This window comes from Mesoplodon bidens (assembly GCF_964165515.1).
Source record: "Mesoplodon bidens genome assembly, chromosome: 15".
In the NCBI taxonomy this organism is placed as follows: Eukaryota; Metazoa; Chordata; class Mammalia; order Artiodactyla; family Ziphiidae; genus Mesoplodon; species Mesoplodon bidens.
Genome location: NC_138171.1, coordinates 13564365 through 13588232, shown reverse-complemented (window position 1 = coordinate 13588232; position 23868 = coordinate 13564365). Strand labels below are relative to the sequence as shown.

At 51.2% G+C, this 23868-nt stretch overlaps 1 protein-coding gene across 4 annotated transcripts in view; it reads right to left on the bottom strand.

Annotated features, from left to right (window-relative positions):
* SULF2 (sulfatase 2) overlaps positions 1-21271 on the bottom strand; it is a 142700-nt gene extending 121429 nt beyond the window's left edge. For 2 of the 4 annotated variants that reach the window (XM_081256759.1, XM_081256762.1), the window contains exon 1: positions 20094-20231. The gene's annotated coding sequence lies outside the window, so the exon portion shown is untranslated. Of the gene's footprint in view, positions 1-20093; positions 20232-20584; positions 20754-20789 lie in introns of those variants that run through there. The other 2 variants (XM_081256761.1, XM_081256760.1) reach the window with 2 other exon arrangements.
* Between the last annotated feature and the right edge of the window lie 2597 nt (positions 21272-23868).

Below are 23868 nucleotides of genomic sequence, written 5' to 3'. Positions count from 1 at the left end.
GTAGGAGCTGTCTCTTCCTCACTCCATAGCCCCAGCCCCTGGCAGAGCCTGGGTGCTAATTCTTTGAGTTAGTCAGCAGATATTTACTGAGCACTTACTATGCACCAGGCCCTACTCTACGTGCTGCAGATTCAGGAACCAATACTCTGTCATGGATCAGACACCAAAATAAATGACGGGCACATGAGGTGATGAGTCCTAAGGTGATGAGCGGGCGGCTGGAAGAGCTGGTGGGGGGAGCTTGCATCTTTAAATAGGAGGGTGGCAAAGGCCTCTCTGAGAGATGACACTTGGGCAGAGCCCTCAGGGAGGTGAAGGAATGTGCCTTGTGGATATTCAGGGGAACAGTATTCCAGGCAGAGGGACAAGTGCAAATGTCCTGAGGTAGGAATGTGGCTGGGGTGTTTGAGGAACATAAAGTGGGCAAGTATGGCTGGAGTGGAGTTGAGTGGGAGTGGGACCTGGAATGTTCTAGCCCAGGAGTGCTGTGATTGGTTGTAGATTTTAACAGGATCCTTCTGGCTGTGTGTGGAGAACAGACTATAGGCAGTGAGGTGGACACACGGAGGCCAGTGAGATGACTACCATAGACAGTGCCTGGACCAGGGTGGGGGCAGTGAAGGGGTGAGAAGGGAGATTCTGGATATTGTTGAATAAATGAATAACTTATTGAACAGAGGGAAGACTGGCACACGCCAAGTGTTCCAATGACTACTTTTCTGTAACAATTTACCCCCAAACTTAGCAGCGGAAATTTTTTTTTTTTTTTTTTTTTTTTTTATGCTCAGGGACTTGGGTTCAGGAATTCCAAAGGGACACAACAGGAATGGCTGGTCTCTGCTTTATCATGTCTGAGGCCACAGCTGAAAAGACGCAAGAGCTGGGGACCTGAATCCCCAGTCTGGTGGCTGCTGCTGGCAGTCAGCTGGGGCCTCAGGGGGCGTCCTTGCCATGTGGCCTGGGCTTCCTCACAGCATGGAGGCCTCAGGCTGGTGGCTGATTGCTTACGCAGCGGCTTAGGGGTCCAAAAGTGAGCATCCCAGCAGTCAAGGGGGAGCCACTTCATCTTTTCTGACTGAACCTCATCTTTCCTGCTGTCCCCAGCATTAATCCTGCCATTCTACTGGTTACCAGCAATACACATGCCTGGCCAGATTCATGGACGGGACCCCAGGGATGCCCCACCTCCAGACGGAGGGGTGAGAAGATCACACTAGAGATGAGCATGCGGGGTGTTATCCTGTGGCCCCTGGAAAACACAGGGGGCCCTGCCAAGTCATGGGGGCCTGGGCTCGGCAGTGGGTGAGAGCCTCTCCCCTGCACACGTCACCCCTTCTAGGAAGTGAAACTTGACCTGAGTCAGATTCCGTCTGTCTGTATCTGCCAAGCGTTGGAGTTTGTACCCAGGCCCATTTCAAAGATCCCCGAGCCTCAGGAAGCCCTGGGGTGACCAGAAGCCTCCCCCATGCCCACTCCTCTCTCTCGAATGACCCAAAGGGGTTAAATCAATGGGGTCCGTGCTTAGGCGGTTCTGAGCAGAAGAGGCAGAAAGCAAGCTTGCCCTGGATGCGGAAGCACAGTCACAGCCTCTCCTCCTCGTTGCAGAGAACAGAGGTGCCCCAGTTACATCTGCACTGAAAACATTGATGTATTTTCACTTTTTTAAAAGTCCCGTCTTTTTAAGCAGAAAGGAAGCCACCTCATAAGTGCAGACACCCAAACAGAACTGGCTGACCTGATTTTGGGGAACTGGCCCTCGCTTCCCCCAGACCTTTCCTCCTGCTGACGTGAGCAATGACCCTCCGCAGGGTGGGCCCTTTGGCCCCAGGAGCTCAGGGCCACTGTCTACCGGGAAGCTGCCCGGTCCAGGAGGCTGCCGTCCCCCGTCTCGTTGGGTGGCTGCTGGCTTGTCCTGAGGGGAGCCTTCGACTGGGGGGTGCCGGGCTGGGTTTGGGAGGAACGTTAACATAGCCTGGCTGGGCAGGAGAGCTGCAAACAGCCCCAACCTTCTAGAACTCAGCCTGAGACATGACGCTTCTCCCAGAATCAACCACTGCAGTTTGATAGGCAGCTCCCGGGAATTTTCTGGTGAGATGGGCAGCTTCCAGGCCCGGGGCTTCTGGTGTGAAGCCAACAGTCCACTCTGCTCCCCAGAAGGGCGACATGACTGACCTTGACCCCAGCAGCCCACAGGTCAGGGTCTCGGAAATTCTGCTTGTCACCTGCACCCTTGTTTGTGCCAGATACAGCTTTCTGTCCACTCCCTTTCTTATGTCCGTAAATTTAGTTACAAAGGCAGTTTTCTCCTTCCATGGGGAAGGAGCACCACTTGCCCTAAACCAGGGTCTTTCAACTTGGGCACTGCTGACATATGGGGCTGTGTCATTCTCTGCAGTTGTGTGCACTATAGGGTGTTTAGCAGCATCCTTGGCCTCTACCTGTTAGATGCAAGTAGCAACCACCCACAACGATGGCAATAAAAATGTCTCCCGGGACTTCCCTGATGGTCCAGTGGTAAAGAATCCACCTTCCAATTCAGGGGACACGGGTCCAATCCTGGTCGGGGAACTAAGATCCCACATGCTGTGGGGCAACTAAGCCTGCGCGTCACAACTACTGAGCCCTTGCACCTCAAGTAGAGAGAAGCCCATGTGCCGCAAACTACAGAGCCCACACACCACAACTAGAGAGAAGCCTGTGTGCCACAAGCAAGAGCCTGTGTGCTGCAACGAAAGATCCCGCAGGCCGCAATGAAGATCCTGCGTGCTGCAACTAAGACCTGACGCAGCCAAAAAAAAAAAAAAAAAGGTCTTCAAGTATTGCCTAATGTCCCCTGGGGGGGTACAAAATTGCCCCCACGTGAGAACCCCTGCCATAAATGGATAGCAGCACAAAGAAACAAATGTAGTGACATTACGGTTAAATTCCTGCTTGCCAAGGGCACTGAACATTTTCTTGCAAGGGGAGCAGGCCTCTTTGAAGACCACAACAGAGGGGTTAATGGAATTCCCTCCTCGATGACTCAGAAGGCTCAAAAGAGAGCACGATGAAGTTCAATGCCATTAATGGTCTGGGCACGGACTCCTAAGATGAGGACCACTGGGTCCTGCCCACTGGGAACCAGGCCTCAATCCAGTCAATGGGACTGGCTGGGCCGGAGGCCAGTGGACTGGCCCACCGCCTGGGCTCACAGGAATTCTGAATGCTGTTTGGTCACCTGTGGAGAGACACCTGTGTGCAGTGGCCTTTGTCTAAAGTGGGGACACAAACTCAAATGCCTGCAGGGCCCAGGCAAGAGAAGTGAGTGACATGGCCTGGATTTAGGGTCACAGGGAGGGGTGGGGACCAGACCACACCTGTGGGGATGCCATTTTCAGAGTAAAAACAGTCAATACATTTTAAACATGGAGCGGGCCAAACAAAGCTCCTCTGGAGCTTGGCTGGAGGCCCATCTGCAACCCTTCGAAGGTACCTGATCTTTTCTGAGCACCTACTATGTGCTAGGTGCTGTGTGGAATGCTGGGAAACAGCTGTGATCACCAGGCAGGCCAGGCCTCTGTCCTGAAGGAGCTGATATTCTGGTGGGGGAGACACATATTTAACAAGTGAAGATGAATTTCAGATGATCTTAAGTGCTTTGAAGGGAGTTGTCAGGATGACAGGATAGAGTAAATCAGGGGAGGCTCTAAGGGGTGATGTCTGCGCCGACACCAGAAGGTGGGTGAGAAACCAGTTGTGGGCGCAATGCTTTCTAAGCAAGGGAAAAAGCAAGTGCAAAGGCCCTGTGGTGGGAATGAGCTGGGTCGGTTTGAAGACTGTAATGAAGACCAGAATGGCAGGAGCAGGGAGCAGGTGTGGCAGCCTGGCATACCTGAGGTTAGACGTCGCTTGCCCCCTGCCCAGGCCTTCCAGGTAGGCCACACCTGCTGACCTTCCGGATGTTTAGGGGAAATGGGAATCACACACAGTTCTTCCCACCTCTGTTCTTTGTTGTTCTGTCTTGGCTACAGACAAAAGCTTCCCTGGCAGCAAGCTACGAAGTTATTTCTGCAAAGGGCTTTTGGCCAAAAGCAATAAAGTCGGACCGTGACAGAGTCATTATTCACGCCTAATTGCGGGCTGGTTCTCGGCGGCGACTGCCTGGCCAGGGCTGGCAATGCCAGTCACTGCCCCTCCCACTTGTTAACCCCACACGTTCTCAGCACTGTTCACCCCCCATAGAACTCATATTTAGGTTTCCAGAGACTGTAGTCTCCTTCGAGAAGAATATAAAACGGATGAAAGGCTATTTTGACTGCTTGGTATTAATAATCCAATTATTTCTTCCCTTTCACCCAACCCACAGCCATGGGCACCATGCTCACCCATCAGGCCCCTGCTATTAGGAGATGCATGTCTCATTAGCTCACCTTGGAAATGGCCTGACACTTGGCAATTATTTGAGAAGACTGTACTCACAGGCAGGGGAGGGAGTCTGAAGCAACTTTCACCAAATAACCCACTAAATTTAGAGATGGGAGTCAGAGAGAATTTCGAATGACAGGTCTGTTTCCAACCCTGGAGTGCTGTGCTGTCTAATTAGCAGCTGGAAATAGACTGTCACGTGGGAAGACAGCCTGGGTCACAGGTGTTCTCTGAGCTGGGATCAGTTTCTCTGGGGCACTCACTGGGTGTCACCAGGTGTTACTGTGTGTCCAGGTGCCCAGTGGCTGGAAGAAAGGGAGTGAGGGCCGGGCTGCCCGTGTTCATGGTGGGGCGGGGTCGGGGGTGGCAGGAGCCCACCCACTGCTCAGGCCGGTCCCTCATTACTGTGCACACTCTCCCTTCCGGGGCCAGCTCCAATCAGCCCCATCTTTGGGGTGAGGATGCTGAGCACAGCCAGGCTTCTGGCTTTGGCCCATAAAATGACGGGGGGGCCCCCAAACCCTCAGCAGTGCCTGAACTGTGCAGCCCCTGCCCTGGAAGAGCTGCCACACAGATTTGGGCATTCTACTTATACCAGACTTAAAAAAAATTCATCTATCCATCCATCCATCCTCCATTCATTCACTCATTCATTCAAAAATGTTAACTGCTCATCCTGGGGCAGAGCCATTTACTCAGGGGCTGTGCGGAGCTTTCTAACTCTTTCTGTCTGTCCAGCATCTGGTCCCCTTCTCTTGACAACAGTACCCCAATTTCCTCTTGAGGATTCTCTCTTCCCTGCCAAGATGCCCCACCCTCTCCTGCCATGTGACCAAAGGGTGATCCTATGACAAAAGTTGGCCAATCAGACTCTCTCACTGGGCCCCTGACACTCAAATAGAATGTCAAGAGCAGGAAAAAAAAAAAAAGCAGGAGTGCATTTATCTCATTGGAACCCCTCCTTCAGGAAGCTGCCAGTCACTCCTGCTCCTAGTCCCCTAGAACTTCTGAAGCTAAAGCCTTAAGAAGGCCTGGCAGCTTTTACATGTACCCTCTTAGAAGTCAGGCTACCCTGAGACCACCAAGTACAAGCAGCCATGGGAAAAGGCCATGTGGAGGAGGATGGAGCCGTTCAGCTGATGGCCCCAAAGGAGCTCCCATCTCTTGATCAACACTAGCTGCCAGCCGTTTGGGTGGAGCCGTTTGGGACCTTCCAGCTGATATCATTTGAAGCAGGAGACCCACCTGGCAACTCACAAACTCATCAGAAGTAAATAATCATTGCTTTAAGTCACTGAGCTGGGGGTGATCTATTACACAGCAGACACAGCTAAAGAATCCGCAATGACACTGATCAGAGCCTGTTCCTTCAACGGGAAGGTTTCAGATGACCTATGATGAGTCAACATTTTTGGTCTCCTGGGGCCAATCAGATGAACACTTAGAGGAGAACATCATTCATTCATTCATTCAATCACTGTTTCAAACAGTGGTAAGCTGGCACAAAGATGAATAAGCTTAAGGAGTTCCTATTCTGGTGGGGGCATCACACACTGCATCAGTTTCCTCAGTTATGAAATGGAGATGATAACAGGTCCTGATTAAGAGGACTGTCATGATTAAATGCTTGGCAACAAGTACCCATTAGATACTAGATTTTGTTATTATTATAATAAATTGAAGTTCCAATGCATTGTCCCTAGAAGGGTGGCCATCTGGTATGAACAAAGTGTTACAGCAAAGGAAAAACTCAAATGCCCACGTGGGCCAGGCAGGTAACGTAACCAAGTATAAGAAAAACTTGAAACCCACACACCTTCTTTCTATCTCTCACTTTACCACTTTTGATAGAGGCATTCGAACGCAGAAATATTGCTCCATGAGAGAGGAATAGCAGGGCAAGTGCAATGATAAATGGCAAATGAACTTGGTTGTACCCTCAGACAATAGGGAATGGGGGTGAGGAGGACCATGGCAAAGTGGAAAATACACCATCAGTGGGGACAGGAGCCCAGTGTGGCCACATATGGCCCATGTCTATTTTTCAGAAGCTGGAAACTCTCATTTTTAAAATGTGAAGTCTCACAGTTGTTGAAAATCTGCCAACTTCAAAAACTGTTAAAAATAGTGTGTAAGTCAGGGGCTTCCCTGGTGGTGCAGTGGTTGAGAGTCTGCCTGCCGATGCAGGGGACACGGGTTCGTGCCCCGGTCTGGGAAGATCCCACATGCCACGGAGCGGCTGGGCCCGTGAGCCATGGCTGCTGAGCCTGCACGTCCGGAGCCTGTGCTCCACAACGGGAGAGGCCACAACAGTGAGAGGCCCGCGTACCGCCAAAAAAAAAAAAAAAAAGTGTGTAAGTCAAACAAAACATTTCTGTGAGCGGAATATGGGCACTGGTCAGCCAGCCTGTGATGTCCTATTCCTAAAGGATGGCAGAGCAAAGAGACCTCTCACTTTGTTCATCTGTAAAACGGGGATTAGAATATCCCTGTGCTATAGACTGAATGTTTGCATCCTCCCCAAATCCCTATGTTGAAACCTAATCCTCAATATCATGGTATCTGAAGTTGTGACCTTTGGAAGGTGATTAGGTCATGAGTGTGGAGCCCTCAGAAATGGGATTAGTGCCCTAATAAAAGACCCCAGAGAGCTCCCTTGCCCCTTCTGCCACGTGAGGACACAGAGAGAAGGTGGTGCCGTCTATGAACCAGGAAGCAGGCTCTCACCAGACACTGAAACTGTTGGCACCTTGATCTTGGACTTCACAGCCTCCAGAACTGTGAGAAATAAATTTTTGTTGTTCATAAGCCACCCTGTCTCTGGTTTTCTAGTACAGCAGCCAGAATGGACTAAGACACCCTGAGCAAGCACTTAGACCACCACCTGGCATGCAGAACTTTCTCAGTTGTGTGTGGATCCCGGAAAGGAGGTGAGAGAGGCAGGTCTCCTGCATGGTGATAGCTTCTTCCAGGAGGGGACAACTTGGGGAAAAGGGGGTAGTTGTCATTCCCAGGGCCCAGGGCAGAAATCTTCAATCTAAGAGCCCTCATTACAAGGTCATGTCACCGATCCCTCATTAGAATGTCATGCCACTGATCTCACGGATTAACTTGTATATCTCAGGTGGTCTGAGACTGGTCAGAAGTAGAACATTCCACCAGCCCTTCTGCAGGGCCTGATGTCCCTGCTGTAGTATGAGGGAGGTATCTGCTGCTGTGAAAAGGATGTTAGCACAAAGCCCGGCTCCTCCACTGGGCTGAGTACCGGGAGGGGACAGGGACTGGTAACTAGGTGAGAGCAACCCTCTCCACTCTCACCTGTGCTTTTGGCAGATGACAAACAGGTTTCGACTCCTTTGCCTTGAGCAAGGATCCCCAAACACTATATTCAGATCCACCAGCACATCTCCAAGCCTTCTTCCTTGATTCTTTCTTCCCCCAAATATTTCCTGAGCACTCAGAGTGCCAGGCCTTGTTCTAGGTGCCAGGATACAAACAAGGTCCCCACAACCATGGGGCGTACTTTTTAGCAAGAGGACAAAGAAGCAAGTAAGTAAATCCAGGTAATTCCAGAGAGTGAAAAGTGCTATAAACATATACTGAGGAGGCCTTCTTGACATTCTGAGGAGGTGACATTTGAGCTGAGACCTGGAGCATCCAGAGGAGCCAGACCTGTGACGCTCTGGCGGAAGAGCGGTCCAGGCAGTGGGAACAGCAAGAGCAAAGGCCCTGAGGTTGGAACAAGCACTGATGCAGCCAAGGAACAGAGAGGAGGCCAGTGTGACTGGGTGTACTATGCTGAGTGGAGTGAGATGGAGGTGGAGGCCAGGCGGTGCAGGGCAAAGTAGACTTTAATATGGGTGTAGCGGGCCCCTGGAGGGAGGGTTTTATTCGAGGAGCTGCTGGCTCCTACAAGCCCTTTTGGGATTTTGCAGAAATGCACCCTTTCTAGCACCTACTCTCCTGCTTCAGCAGCCCTCAGCTTCAGTTGTATATTGGAATCATCTGGGAGCTGTACAATAGCCTGATGTCTGCCCCTCCTCCACACACAGTGGTGCTGATTTAATTGGTCTGGGTATGGCCTGGGCACTGGAACTTAAGAGCTCCCCTGGAGATTCTGTTAGGAACCCCGGCTCCACGCACAAGCATCTCCCTGTGCACACGGTGAGGAGCCCCATCCTGGGCTCCTAGGACACACTCAGGGCCTGTCCTATAGGTCTTTCCCCTATAGGTCAGCTCCTTTCCTGAGATGGACTCACTGAGGCCTAAAGGAGGAGGTGGGCGGGGCGGGGTTGGGGGTGGACATGACGTAGCTCATCAGCTCAGGAAGCCACAGAATCAATCTCTAAGCCCAGTTATGCCTTCAGCCTGCTCCTGCCTCTCTGAGCTGGACGCTCCTCATCAGCAGGAAGGAAACGAATGGCTTTTCTTATAAAAGGAGTGGTTGAAAAGACCATACAGGATGCTAGGTGTAAAAGCACTTCAAAAGCTAAAAAGAACCAACGCAGCCACTATAGAAAACAGTGTGGAGGTTCCTCAAAAAATTAAAAATAGAACTACCACATGAGGGACTTCCCTGGTGGCGCAGTGGTTAAGAATCCGCCTGCCAATGCAGGGGACACGGGTTTGAGCCCTGGTCCGGGAAGATCCCACATGCCGCGGAGCAACTAAGCCCATGCGCCACACATATTGAGCCTGCACTCTAGAGCCCGCTAGCCTCAACTACTGAGCCCGTGTGCTGTAGCTACTGAAGCCCACGCGCCTAGAGCCCGTGCTCCGCAACAAGACAAGCCACCGCAATGAGAAGCCCGCGCACCGCAACGAAGAGTAGCCCCCGCTCGCCTCAACTAGAGAAAGCCCGCGCGCAGCAACGAAGACCCAACGCAGCCAAAAAAACAAAACAAAAAACCAAAAAACTACCACATGATCCAGCAATTCCACTTCTGGGTATTTATTCCAAGGAAATCAAATCACTCGAAAAGCTATGTGCACTGACCCCCCTGCCATGTTCACTGAAGCATTACTTACAGTAGCCAAAATATGGAAACAATCTAAGTGACCACTGATGGATGAATGGGTAAAGAAAATGGGGTCTATGTCTATAATGGATTATTCAGCCATACAAAGGAAGGAGCTCTTGCCATTTGCGACAACATGGATGGACATTAAGGGCATTATGCTAAGTGAAATACATCAGAGAAAGACAAATACTGCATGATCTAAATCTAAAAACAAAAAACAAACCCATAATTGAACTCATAGCTACAGAGAACACATTGGTGGTTGCCAAAGGCAGGGGGTGGGGGATGAGCGAAATGGGTGAAGGGGGTCAAAGATATAAACTTCCAGATATAAAATAAATAAGTCTTGGGGATATAATGTACAGCATGGTGACTACAGTTAACTGTACTATATATTTGAAAGCTGCTAAGAGAATAGATATTAAAAGTTCTCATCACAAGGAAAAACTGCAACTATGCCGGGCAAAGGATGTTTAACTACACTTACTGGGTAACCATTTTGCAATGTGTACATGTATCAAATCATTACATTGTAATCATTATGTTGTATATCTAAAATGAATACAATGTTACATGTCAGTTATATCTCAATTTAAAAAAGCTAAAAAGTATCTACAAATATAAGCAATAATAACTATGACAGCAATAACATCTACCTTTTGAGGCAATTTCCATGTACCCACACACTGTTCTGGTGTTTCACAGTAACTCTAGGAGGAGTCTACTGGGATTGCCCCCATTTTACAGAAGAGGGATCTCAGGCTCAGAGAGGTCAAGTGACTTGCCCAGCTCCACCCAGCTTCTGAATGGCCAAGCTGGGATCTGAACCAGGAAGTCTGGTTCTGGAGTCTACGCCCTTAACCATTATGACACATGGATTCTCAGGGAGTTATGTTCAATCATCTGTACCATCTTCATCTCCTGCCCAGGTGGAAACCACTGATACCCATATTAACCCGAGAACTCATCACCCCATTCACTGGAGAGGCTGGTCCACACCAACCACATGCGTTTATTTCACTGGCTGGACTGGGACATTTTAGGAACATGTCAACAGGAGGGTGAGGGGCAGAAAGAGGGGCTTGGGGACAAGTCTGAGGCAGAAACTGTGGGTGCCTCCCCTTTCGGTCATCCCCTGGTCTACAGGACCCCAGTTTTTTCAGGGGGTGGATCTTCCCCCACCCTGGCAACAAACCAGCGTTAGTCTAAGCCAGTGGTTCTCAAGGGGGTGAAATCATCCCCCAGAGAGGTGTTTCTCTGGAATTTGTGAGGTTTTGGTTGTCACATGACTGGGGGATGCTTCTGGTGTCTAGTGGGGTTGCAGGGATGGTGGATAATGCAATGCTCCACGCAGTGAAGAATCGCCCCATTTCCAGCATGACTTTTGGACATCCCACCAGACATTCATGTAGGTGAAAAAACTTTTACATTGCCTGACCTTAGACATGAACTCCGCTTCACATATAAACACCAAAGATGTATTTGTGTGGTTCTACCCTACGCTGAGTTTTCCAGGAATGCAACCACTAAGTAAACTGAGGGCAGACTAGTTTGTTTCATTTGGAAAATTTGGTCAATTGTTCTATTTTGGAAAATCATATTACTTATGGCCATAGCACTTGTGGTCTTCCAGTTGCCAAACCCAAACATCTGTATCCCACTGCATTTGTAGCTGTCAGATTTATGTGATTCTACACTACTGTGAGCATCTGACTGCTTCATTACACCTTCTAATGTAGTTGTGTCTAAGTGTTCATAGGCTGAAATATATATGCTTAATTATAAATCACTTTCCTTTTTAGCTTTTCTTTAAATTACAGTGAGGGTACTTTATTGATTAAAATATATGTGTAGACAGGGCTTCCCTGGTGGTGCAGTGGTTGAGAATCTGCCTGCTAATGCAGGGGACACAGGTTCGAGCCCTGGTCTGGGAGGATCCCACATGCTGCGGAGCAACTAGGCCCGTGAGCCACAACTACTGAGCCTGCGCGTCTGGAGCCTGTGCTCCTCAACAGGAGAGGCCGCGATAGTGAGAGGCCCACGCACCGCGATGAAGAGTGGCCCCCACTTGCCACAACTAGAGAAAGCCCTCGCACAGAAACGAAGACCCAACACAGCAAAAATTAATTAATTAATTAATAAACTCCTACCCCCAACATCTTCTAAAAAAAAAAGTTATAGTCTCCTCAGCTGTAAACCAGGGACAATAGCGCCTACCTCATAAAGTCACTGCACTCAATAAAATTATCAGCCTTCTATTGGAGTTTGAAAAAGCACACCTTCATTTAAAAAAAAATGTGTAGACAGGTTATATTATCTATGAATTTACTTCAGGTAAACTTGGCAAAATATGTTTGTTATAAGAAGAGGGTGTTTGACCTGCTAATTTGGGGAACCACTAAGCTAAACCGAACATAAAAACCTATTCCATTTGTCAGTGTTTGGCTTAGAGGCTGGTACAAAACACAACCCCAGGCCAATGAAGCTAAAGCTAAGTCTGCTGGGGTGGGGGTGTTCTTGGAAGGATATTGCTCTCTAATTAAAAGAGAGATGGCAAGGAATCCTGCCCTTTATTCCCATTTCATAGGAGGATGTGATGTCTGGAGCTGTGGCAGCCATTTTGAGATCATGAAGCAACAAAGACCATGAAGCTGAGGACAGAGGAACAGGCTAGGAACATCCTGGGTCCTTGAGGACATTATTTTTTACCAACAAATTGGCCCTTGGGTGCCCCCGCTTTGGATTCTCATTATGTGAGAATTAAGTGTTGCTACTGCACAAGCCACTCTCAGCCAGGATTTCTATTACTTGCAGTGAACACATCTTGATTCACACTCAAATGATTAGGACTCCAAACCACTAAGACTCTAGTAGGCTTTCCTCCTCTCTGAAATATCAGGGTAAGTGGCCTGCAATCAGAAGTCTGTGGACAGTGCCCATCTCTGGAACAGGCCAGAAATGCTGCTTTTGGATGATCTGATTTTCACCAGAGCATGAACATCTCCTGGACTTTTGTGGCTAAAAACACTCCCCTTTTCTGGCTGCTGAGGTGGGTCAAGTCACCCGCTGGGACCCTGGTCTCCAGCCAATAAGAAAGGCTGTTGGCAGCATTCTTCTCCTAACACATCTGGCTTCCACCTGGCCAAACACATCTCGGGTACTGTTCATGGTCCCCGGGGACGTCCCTGTCCATCAACTCACACACACAAGCCCTGCTCATAACGACTCTGAGTTTGGGATAAAACTTATCCAAGTTTCAAGCAAGGCCCAGGTGTATAAAGCAGTGGATACAGGCCTTTCGTAAGATGAAGCTACATGTCAGAGGCCGGGACCACTGGGCAGCATGTGTTTTGGAATCATATTAAGAGACCATGGAAATTCAAAACAGTGGCAGATGCTGGTTAGAGAAAATTCCACGAAGTCTGGGTCTGGGCTGGAGGAGAAGCTCTGAAGACCATGCGACCAGCTGTTCTACCAGGGAGGCACTGTGCTGCCTGTAAGGCCCAGGATCCCATATGAACTTAAGCAGTTTCCCGAGGGCATCTGTTGCAGAGCAATGACTATTTAGCTCTGTCTACTAATCACTGAGCAACGAGTAGATGGACAAGGTGGGGTGAAGGGGCTTAGCCTGAGCCTTTGGGAATTTCTCAGGAGCATCATAAAGAGGTGAGGGTGTGGGATGTGCTAAGAATATTCATCCAATTGATGCATGACAGGCACTGGAGCGGGGGAGGAGGGAGGAAAGCCCACCAGGGAACCAAATACATTCTCCCTAGATGATCGTGGCCAGTCCCAGGGCTTAAAATAACATGGATGTACTGATGACTCTCAAATTTCACTTGCTGGTACCAACCAGCTCCAGACTTGTGTATCCAGCACCCAGTGAGCTTTCCGCCACCCAGGTCGAGTGTCATCTCAAGCCCAACATTTCCACAACTACATTCTGGATCATTCTCCCTCCTCCAAACCTTCTCTCCTCGTCTTCCCTACTTAGGAATCACCATACACCAAGCTGCCCAGTCATCTTTGACTCCTCGGCCTTAGAGATATTCGGGGCTGAGTCATTCTTTGTTGTGGGGTTGTCCTGCACATTGTAGGGTGTTTAACAGCATCCCTGGCCTCCACCCACTAGATACCAGTAGCACCTCCTCCCTAGTTGTGACAACCAAAAACATCTCCAGACATTGCTAAATGTCTCCTGGGGGGCAAAGTTGTCCTTGGTTGAAAACTACAGCTCTTCCCTCATTTTGAGTATCCAATCCACCAGAAAGTTCCACTGGCTTTGCCCCCCACATATATCTCCAATCCACCCATTTCACTCCATCTTCATTACTGCCACCAAAATCCTGGCCAATATCAGCTCACCATCCTCATGTCTCTGCTTCCACCTGCAAAGCATCCCTCTCATGGTAGCCGCTGAGATCTTTTTAAAACACCAATCCTGTCATTCCCTGACTTAAAACTCTCCAGTGGTTTTCCATTTCATTTGAAATAAAATCTAAATTTCTCACCTTGGCCCCCATTTCTCACCACTGACCTCAACCCCCACCCCCACCCCCCGCTGCTTACTCACTACCCTTCACCCCACTGGACTTCTATTTGTGTTTTAAACAGGTGTCTTGAACAGGCCACGCCTCTCCACCTCCAGGTCTTTGCACTGGCTGTTCCTTCTACCTGGAATGCTCTTCCTCTATATCTTCCCCAGGTTGGCTCATCTCAAAATTTAGGTCAAAACTCAAGTCAGGGCTTCCCTGGTGGCGCAGTGGTTGAGAGTCCGCCTGCCGATGCAGGGGACACGGGTTCGTGCCCCGGTCCGGGAAGATCCCACATGCCACGGAGCGTCTAGGCCCGTGAGCCATGGCCGCTGAGCCTGCGCATCCGGAGCCGTGGGAGAGGCCACAACAGTGAGAGGCCCGCGTACCACAAAAAAAAAAAAAAAAAAAAAAAAAAAAAAAAAAAAAAAAAAAAAAAAAACTCAAGTCACATCCTCAGAGAGGCCTCCCTTGACCACCTGCCAAAAGTTGCCCTCCCCCACTCCCCATCATTTCCCATCACATCACTATCTTGTTTCCACCGTAGAGCCTGTCACTTTCTGAAAGAGCCTCGGACTTGTTTGCTTGTGTATTATCTGCTTTCTCACCCTCTGGAATGTAATTCCATGAGTGCAGGGTTCTCTCTTGTTCATCCTAACGCCTAACACAGTGCCTGGCACACAATAGCTGCTCAATAAACACGTGTGCACTGGCAAATAAGAGGAATGACCTCTTAATCTGTACTGCAGTTTCCAGAACACCTTTATATGCCTGATCTCACTTAGAGCATTTCCTCTGCCTTCCGGCTGCCCCTGCATCAGACAGGAGTACAAGATATGCACACTCGATGGGCCTTCTTTCCACCTCTTTGCTGATGCGGAACACACACACACACACACACACACACACACACACACACACACACACACACACACACACACACACACACACACACACACACACACACACACACACACACACACACACACACACACACACACACACACACACACACACACACACACACACACACGGTTCCCGTCCAGCATCCAGGGCCCTCCCTGGGCGTTTGATTCAGCAGAGTCTGGAATTTGAGCTTTTTAACAAATACCTCCGGACGACTCCTATGGTGGAAGATTGGGCAAACACTGCCCCACCAGAAATCACAGAATCGTAGAAGTCCCTCACTGACTGTCTCAAGGACCTGTAGGGACCTGGGCCACTCTCTGCTGGAATGGGTTAAATGCCTTGAGCCGTCATGAGCCTTACTTCAAACTGTTAGAGCCTAGAAGACACTAGGGTCTGTAGCCCATCCAGGAGGAAGAGTTTCAGAAGAAGAGAGCTTCAGCCCCTTACCCCTTAAGAATAAGGGTGTAGGGTGTCTCGCGGGAAATGAGACAGGCTGGGACCTGGGACCCTTTGCTGCAGTGCCGCAGGTCTTGCACCTGCTCAAACGTCTCCTCGAGCCACAAAATACAAAGGAACTATAAGGGATTAAAAATAACTGTGTTCATGCACAATTGGGGCAAATTCTGGACAACAAGATACAAACAGACCAAAAAGCTCAGCTGCCACTTCTAAAGGGCCCGGAGCAAAAACAGGGTACTGCACATGCTCCCTGCACACAACACCACCTAAGGGGTGGGCAGCCCCCCTAAGCCACCGCTCTAGCCCGACCCCTGTACATACCCCTACCTTCACCCCATATAAGGAATCAGCTCACACCACCCTGAGGCAGCGAGCCAGCAAGGGAACCTGTTGCTTGTTCTTGCTCCTCCCTGCAGCAGCAGGGGCCCCAATAAAGCCTTACTTGAAAAAAAAAAAATCACAGAATTCAGGCCAGGTAGCACCTGTCAGACACTAAGGCAGAAGAGTCCAGCCTCCAGCGCCTGTTAACCTCGGTGGAGGGGCAGGGGAGGCTGCCCACTCAGCAGCTGTTTCTGCGGTACCCCCTCAACCCAACTGGAAGCAGGTCCATCTGGCCATCGTCTCACATTCATGTCCCCCCTCATCATAGGCACTGGCGGTCTGCCTCCCCAGCAGCCGGGCTCCCTTTCCCTGGTGTCCTCTGGGGCCTTGGGGTCTTAGTTGGTTTGCCCCCAGCTCCAGGGCGGGGCCTGGGAGCCTAGCCTAAGCCCATGGTCATTGACTCATTTCCATGGCCAGTGACTGATCTGGAGTGAGCACGTGACATAAAACAGTCTAATCAGAGGGACACTTGGGGCTTGGGTGGGCATTACCAGAAAAGAGGCTTGTTCTCTTCTGGCGGGCTCAAACCAGAGAGAACGAGAGGACAGCTCTTGAGCTCAACCCCTTAATCATGAGAACAGCCAATGCGTCCCCAGGGCTTGCCTGTGTCAGACACCATGTTAAGCCCTCGACACTGATGACCTCATTTTAGCCTTTCCTACCAGCCAGGAGAGAGGTGCTACGATCATTTGCTGGATGAGAACACTGAAGCATAGAAAGGTTAAGTAGCGTGCCGTGGATCACATAACTGGTCAGGTAGCCACGCAGCCTGGCTCTCCTGACCACGGTGCTAGAGTCTGCCTGCCTCTCAGAGCTGGAGAGAGAAACCAGCCCCGAGGAAGAAAGAGCAGAGATGGAGAGGAACAGATTCTCAGGCCAAAATCTGAGCCCTGACTCAGCTGTGCCTGAAGCTGTTACCTTAGCATTTTTTGGTCATGAAAGCCAGTAAGTCCCTTTCTCTTCTTAAATTGATTTGAGATTTTTTCCCCCTACTTTCTGTTGCTTACAAGAGAAAAGGTCCCGGTTACTTCCCAGTCCTTCTAGGAAAGTACCCCTAACTGATAATCCACTTGCGACTTGCACACAGCAGCTGCCCAGTAAACACCAGCAGATGCGGGTGAGGACGGCTCTTGCTTCCCACCCGTTAACCCGCTGGGTCTGTAACCCTGACACCCACCTGCAGCCAGCCTAACGCCACTTCCCCTCTCCTCTCCGAGTGAGGCCTGGTTCCCTAGCAACCACCCCAGTTAGGCAAACACGCCATTTATCAGGATGCCAATTAATTATAATGATCTTAATGATCTTCCAATTAGGCAGCGCCTTGCATCTGGATCAGGGGCACTGCAGATTCCCCGCCAGGGCCCATCACAAGGAAGTGCATGGAAGGTAGGCCAGGGTGAGGCCTCCCTCACCTGGAGGGCAGCACCGAGAGGAGGCCCTACCTTCCACATCCACTGGTCGGTCACACAGGGCCCAGGCCTGAAACAAAGGGCCCTGGACCCCCCCTCCCCCTCCCCCACACCTCCAGGGACAGGCCGATGCGACTCCATCACCAACCACAAGAGGGCCACACCTCTTGGAGAATTTTCACCCTCTTGCCATTGTGCCTTCACTGGGCACAAACCCTCCCCTCAGATCTCATGGCTTTTGGCTGTCAGTCCGCGTGATACATCCCTTTGCATCCTGACTCAGGGAGAGTGTGTGCGTACTTGCAGGGAGAAGGGAACGTGGCCAGGCAATCGCATATTTTCCTCAAGGCATCCCTCACCCCCGAAACCAAACTACAAACCCCAGCCTCCCCCAAACACTGGAGGTTTCTGGAGAGAAGTGGGATTACTGAGGGGCTTCTGCCTTTCAAAGTCTGATCGTCTAATTGTGTTCCCCCCCCCCGCCCCGCTGCATATCTGTTTCTTCTATACTTGGAATAGAGGCCAAGGAGGGAAGAGAGTACAGTGGGTCAGAGTGGACCCCGGAGGCCCAGGGTCTCACCCATCCCAGCTGTACCACTGACCAGCTGTTGGAAAGTCACGATCCTCTCAGTGCCTTAGTTTCCTCCTCTTTAACACGATGACAATCACAGGACCTACCTCCCAGGGGTTTTGAGCGAATGAAATGAGTTACTATGCCTAAGGATTCAGAATAGTGCTTGGCCCATGAAACACTACATAAGTGTTAACTAACATATCAAGTCTAGACTAAACCCTTTCTTTTAAATACAAAATGGTCAGAAATGATGATATTCTTTTGCAGGACAAGGCTTTCAGTCTCTTTCTGAGGGAAGGAAGTCGAAGAACAGATTGGATGGAGTTGGGCCAGATCCCTGTCTGGCTAACTCAGGAGACCAGAAGCTGCCCCCTTGAGGCAGGTCCAAACAGATAAAGCGAACACATCCAGGAAAAGGAAGAGGGAAATGTTATTCCCAAATCCAAAGGATCTTCAAGTGTGAGGGTGTGTGACCGCACACCAGCTAGGTCCTAGGGATGGCGGCTAAAGGGAGTTGTTGGGCAGGGGACACACACATGTACATACACCACACACAGTCTCACACACAGCCGCATGGTCCTCCTCCAGGCGGAGGCTTTTTACAATTAACTCATCACTCAACCCTCAAGTTTGAAAACTTAACATGCTATTAAGGTTTCAGACAAAGCCATAAATTCAAATTAAAAAACCGAATAAATATACACACAGCCCAAAGCCCAAACCCACACTGACTCTCAGCCATGGCAGCCATGCCAACATCATGCATTTATGTGCATAAACTTGGCTCAAGGAAGATCCTTCATGAGCAAACGTCCAACTGCCATCAGCCAAGCCTGCCACTATCTCCCCTCGAGCTGCTTATGAGGACACTAAATTACACACCTGGACAGGCTGTTGTGATGAGTTTTCTCCTCCACACGTGGGACAAGCACAGCTGGGAGAACCTCTCTCACCAGGTGAGTGGTCTTTAGTCTGTTCTCCCCACCCCCTTTCTATACGGAATGAATGTCTTTAATTTAATTAAAACCCTCCAGTGGCTCCGCAATGGGTAGTGGAGATGCAGCAATAGCAAATCTCCTTCACTATTAACTACAAGATGAGAGTAACTGTTCCTGCTCCGGGGAGAGACACTGGGTGTCCTCCAGGGAAAGCCCATCCTCCCTGCTTCTTTGGCCCCCAGAGAACCTGTTCAAGAGCAGCCTCCCTTCTCTGCCCCCAAAGGAAGGGAGAGCGGCACTGTGGGAAAGAGGCAGGGGACAGATGGAGGGGCACGCGGGAGGGCCTCCCGACATGCACAGATGTACAAATACCTAGATTCAAATGTAAGCTAAATGTAATGACTTGGTTAATTAAATATTGACTTTTAACTCAAAAAGTGATTAAAACAAGCTGCAGGAAAGGCTGTCCAGAGAGGAGAGGGGGCAGGGAATGATTCAGAACTTTCAGGAAGGGGGAAGAGGAGAAGGAAAAAGGGGACTGTCAAAATGAATGTCTGGGCTTGTCCTACTGTGTGCAGGGGCCATGGTCTTCAGTCTCTCTACACGGGGAGTTGCGGACAGAGGTCATTGGGCAAAACTAGGATTTGCGGGTGTCGCCTTACTGTTTCCCACCCTTAGACCGCATCTCTTTCCCTGGCTGCCCTCAAAGTGAACTGAAAGCTTGTGGTGCTCAGGAACTCGAGTCTGTTCATCGCTTTTCTCTGGATCATAGCGCGGCGCCGGGCACCAGGAGGTGCTCCATAAAGGCTTGCAGAACGAATGAATGAACTACTATAAAGAATATTTAAAAAAAAAAAAAGAAAAGAAAAAGTACACTCCTAGAAATCCCTGCAGCTTCACTGTCACACTTCCGAAATCTCGGGCGGCTGGACGGGAGCATCTCTCTACAAGGAGATGAGAACTGGTTCTGACCCAGCCTGGGAGGAAATTTGTCTTTATAATCCCATTTGCTTTCAGTATGTGCGAGTTCCCTATCACTCTGAAGATCCGGTCCACTGCTTTCCCGTGTCCTGCCCGGACAAGCCCCACGTGGTCTGGCTTCTAGCCGGTCCGTTGGGTCTAAACTCAAAGGAGTCAAAGAGGCCATCCCCCTGCGGCCGGCGAGCCCAGGAGCGCTGCCCCCGAGGTCTCCAAGGCTCCGCGAGGCGCGTCGGCGGGTCAGGGGCGCGGTGGAAAGTCCTCGCCCGCTCGCCCAACCCGCCAGAGGGGTCAAACGGGTCATCCTCCCGCGGCCCGCCGGCGCCGGAGCCACCCTGCAGCCCGCGCTCTGCGCTGGGGCCGGAGCCGGGCGGTGGGGACTGGCCCCAAGCTCACCTGGGAAGCACTCGCGGCCGTGCGCGTCCCGGGGCCGACTCCGGCCGCCGGGAGCCCCCGCCCCGCCCACCTGGCCCCCGCGTCCCACTCACCAGCGCGCACGGCCCAGGCGGCCTCACCGGGCGCGGGGCGCCGCCGCCTCTACCGCAGCCCGGCCGGGCCGCGGGGCGCAGGGGAGTCCGCGCCGCTGCTGCTGCTGTTGCTGCCGCCGCCGCCGCTGCTGCATCCCCAGCGAGTGCTGCTGCCGCTGCCGCTCCTCCTCCCCTCCCTCCGCCTCCTCCCGCCTCTCCGCCCTCTGGCTCCGCCGCCGCCGCCCCCCGGCCCCCGCCCCGCCGCGCCGCCCTCGCCAAAGTCCGGGTCCGCGCCCTGCCCGGGCCGCTCTCGCATCGCCCCAGCCTGGCCGGCCGCGCCGCCCGAGCCAGCCCCTTGGCACCGTGCGGCCCGGCCCCCCGACTGCCTGCCTGCCGCCCAGCTCCGCACGGGGGAGGCGAGCGCGCGCCGGGGAGGGGAGCGGCGGGCCGGCAGCCGCGGGGGCCCCCGCCGCGGCGCCCTCCCGGTGCCCCAGCGCGCGCGAGCTCTTTACCTCTGGCTGGAAGGACGGGCGGCCCGGCCGGCCCGGCCCTGCTGTCCCCGGCGTCTGGCCCCGGCCCCGAAGTCTGGCCCCGGACGGCGCAACGGCGGAGAGCGGAGGTCCGGGCAGCCCTCTGCCTCCTGATGCCTCGGGACCCCGCTGGCCGCGCTCCCGGCGCCGAGCGCGCACCCTCGCCGGGCCACAGACGCACACTCACCCGACACACTCGCTCCAGCTCGCCCTCGGCGGAGAGTTGAAACAGCTGTGGGATTCGCCCAGGAGCTGGAAATGAGGGAGGGACGCGGGCCGGAGCCGTGCGTGCGAGGGGGTGTGTGTGTTGACACACACACACACACGAGGGGGGCATCTCTAATAACTCAAATATTGCAATAAAGTCAGGAAGGCCATCGATCAGGTCCACTTGGCTGGAAGCGAAGAGAAAGAATCCTTGCCTCTTTTCCGCTTTCTTTTTCTCCCTCTGAGCTGGAAGGAGCCAAGCGTTCCTCGAGACGTGCGACAGTCCCGGCCGGGCGCTCCCCTCGTAATGGCACGTTAATAAATGTTTTCTTTTATCTGCTTTCACAAGGGCTCGCCCCGGCCTGCAAACACCCTTCGCTGAAAGCCCCGCGCTCGCCTCTAACCACACACGTTAGCTTTTGGAGACGCCGGCTCGAGCCGTGGCCCGCGGCTGGATCGCAGGGTGAACTGCCCACGCGCCCAGGAATCTCCCCGAGACATTAACTTGAGCTCACGTGAAAATAGCTGCCGTTGCCCAGAAATGGTCCGGGAATAGGAAAGGAGGAGAAAGTGGCTTCCTCCGAAAGGGGAGGAATTCGACTCAAGGTGGTGCTGTCTACCGCGCTTTCCACTGTCCCCAGCGTCGCAGAAGAGGCCAGAGGGGGACCGGGCTGACAGGGATGGGCAATGAGCCGGCAGAGAACCAACTAGTAGCTGCAGAAAGCACAGCTGAGCTGCTAAGGGAAAAAAGACTCAGCTGTGGCTAGGTATACTTGCAGGCAGTAGTAACTGAGGTAAACCTGGTAACACTCTTAACGAGGTATTATTATACCAATATTACACAGTTGTAAGTAGTGGACCCAGGATTTGAACCCAACACATTTGGCTTCAGAGTTACGTTTTTTTTAAATCCCAGGCTATTGTTACTTTCCAACACAGCGTCTCCTTTCTCTGCCGCAGTCTTCTTTCATGCTAGCTGGGGTTGTCATATTTAGTAAATAAAAATACAGAAGGTCCATGAGGATATACTTATACTAAAAAATTCTTCATTGTTTATCAGAAATTCAAATTGAGTGTCCTGACTCCTTTGGGGGCTCTAGGCTCTCGCCGCCATAATCTCCCTTAGCTACCCCAGATCAATTTACAGCCTAAGTAAATCAGAAAAACCTGGAACTTGCTTTTCCAAATCAGATTCTGGTGCCCACCTTTTGGGACCACTGAGGTTGCTGACCCTCTGCCCTTTTTTTTGCCTTGAATCAAAATATGAGGCTTACCTCTTCACCATCAGCAATGAAAAATAGTGGGGACCCCTACCCTTTTGGCCTCATCTTTGTGGAAGGGACACATTTGCTGCAGAGCCTCTATTACCGTGCTATCCGGGAGAAGTATAAAGCCGGCTAAGTATGTAATTTTTTTCCTTTTTTTTTTTTTTGGCCGCACCCTCTGGCATGTGGGATCTTAGTTCCCCAACCAGGGATGGAACCCACGCCTCCTGCATTGGAAGGCAGAGTCTTAACCAGCAGAGTCTTAACCACTGGACCACCGGGTGTGTCCTAGCTATGTATGTAATTTAACATTTTCTGGTAGCTGCCTTGGAAAAAAAAAAAGAAACAGGTGAAATTAACTTTAATAATAGCTTATTTAACCTAGTATATCCAAAATGTTATCACTTCAACATATAATCAGTATACAAATTATTAATGAGATATCTTACATTCTTTTTCCTTACTAAGTCTTTGGAATCCAGTGTGGATTTTACAGTTACAGCAACTCTCAATTCAGACCAACCACATGGGGCTAGGGGACCCCATATTGGACAGTGCAGCTCTAGTAGGTTCTGTGGTCCACGGCTGAGTGTTTTCACCAGGTTACCTCACGTAATCCTCTTCATCTTTCAAGAAAACTGATGCTCAGAAAGGTAAAGGGTGTTAATCAAGGTCACAAAGTTGACAAAATGGGATTTTGACCCACTTGAGGCTGTGTCTGGCTTTGGGACATGTTTTCCCTGTGGCAGCAATTTTCTAACTGGGACCTCAGAGCCCCATGGTGGTGTCTCAGGGGCCTAGGGTGGAGGAGGGAGGTGAGATCTGCCTTTTGCCTACTTGTTATGTTGGGTTCTGGAGAATATTGCAGAGGTAGAGGGGAATTCCACTGCAAACAAGTTCAAAACCACACTGCCTTCCTTCAGGCCTCACATTCATGAGGCCTGGTCGGGGATCCCTGGTTGGGGAACTAAGATCCTACATGCCGCAGGGTGCAGCCGAAACAAAAAAAAAAAAAAAAGAAAGAAAGAAAGAAAAAGAAAACAAGTTACATACATAGCCAGCTTTATACTTTCCCGGAGAGCACGGTAATAGAGGCTCTGCAGCAAATGTGTCCCTTCCGCAAAGATGAGGCCAAAAGCGGGGGGGTCCCACCATTTTTCGTCGGTGATGGTGAAGACATAAGCCTCACATCTTGGTGAACAGCTATCCCTTCCCTAAATGGGCTGTGCCTGCAGTTTTCTCCTCCATCCTTGTCTCCTCATCAGGGAACCCCAGTAGCGGAGGGGCAGCTCACAATCACCTTTCTGGGGCTCTAGGTGGGGCTGAGATGGTGTCATTTGATTATCTTTTTTGGATATTTATTCTTTCCGCTGTTGCTGTTCAAAGGCCAAACATGGTGATGTCTGTGACTTGCCCCTTATCCTTTATTAGGAAGGAGATGGATCTTGTGTGTGAGTGCCTCTTCATGTGTGTGTACACATGTCCGTGTATGTGTGCAACCACGTACGTGTGTCCACTGTAGGCAGTTGCTGTGGATCGGGCTTCAGGTCAGGACTTAGCTTGCCAGCTCAGACACTCAGAGGTCTGCAAAATGCCCTCTGGCCACGTTCTTTGTCCTATAATTCTCAGCAAACCCATGGTCCTCTCGGTCCGAGGCCTCGGCCTAAGTTTTCCAGGTTCCCTCCAGGCAGGTGGGGACTCCTGGCCCCATTTGGGAGCTCAGGGTCTGCCTGGGAGACACGAGGGGCCTCAGGGGCTCTGATGCCCCCCAGCCTGGGAAGTCACTCAGCCACG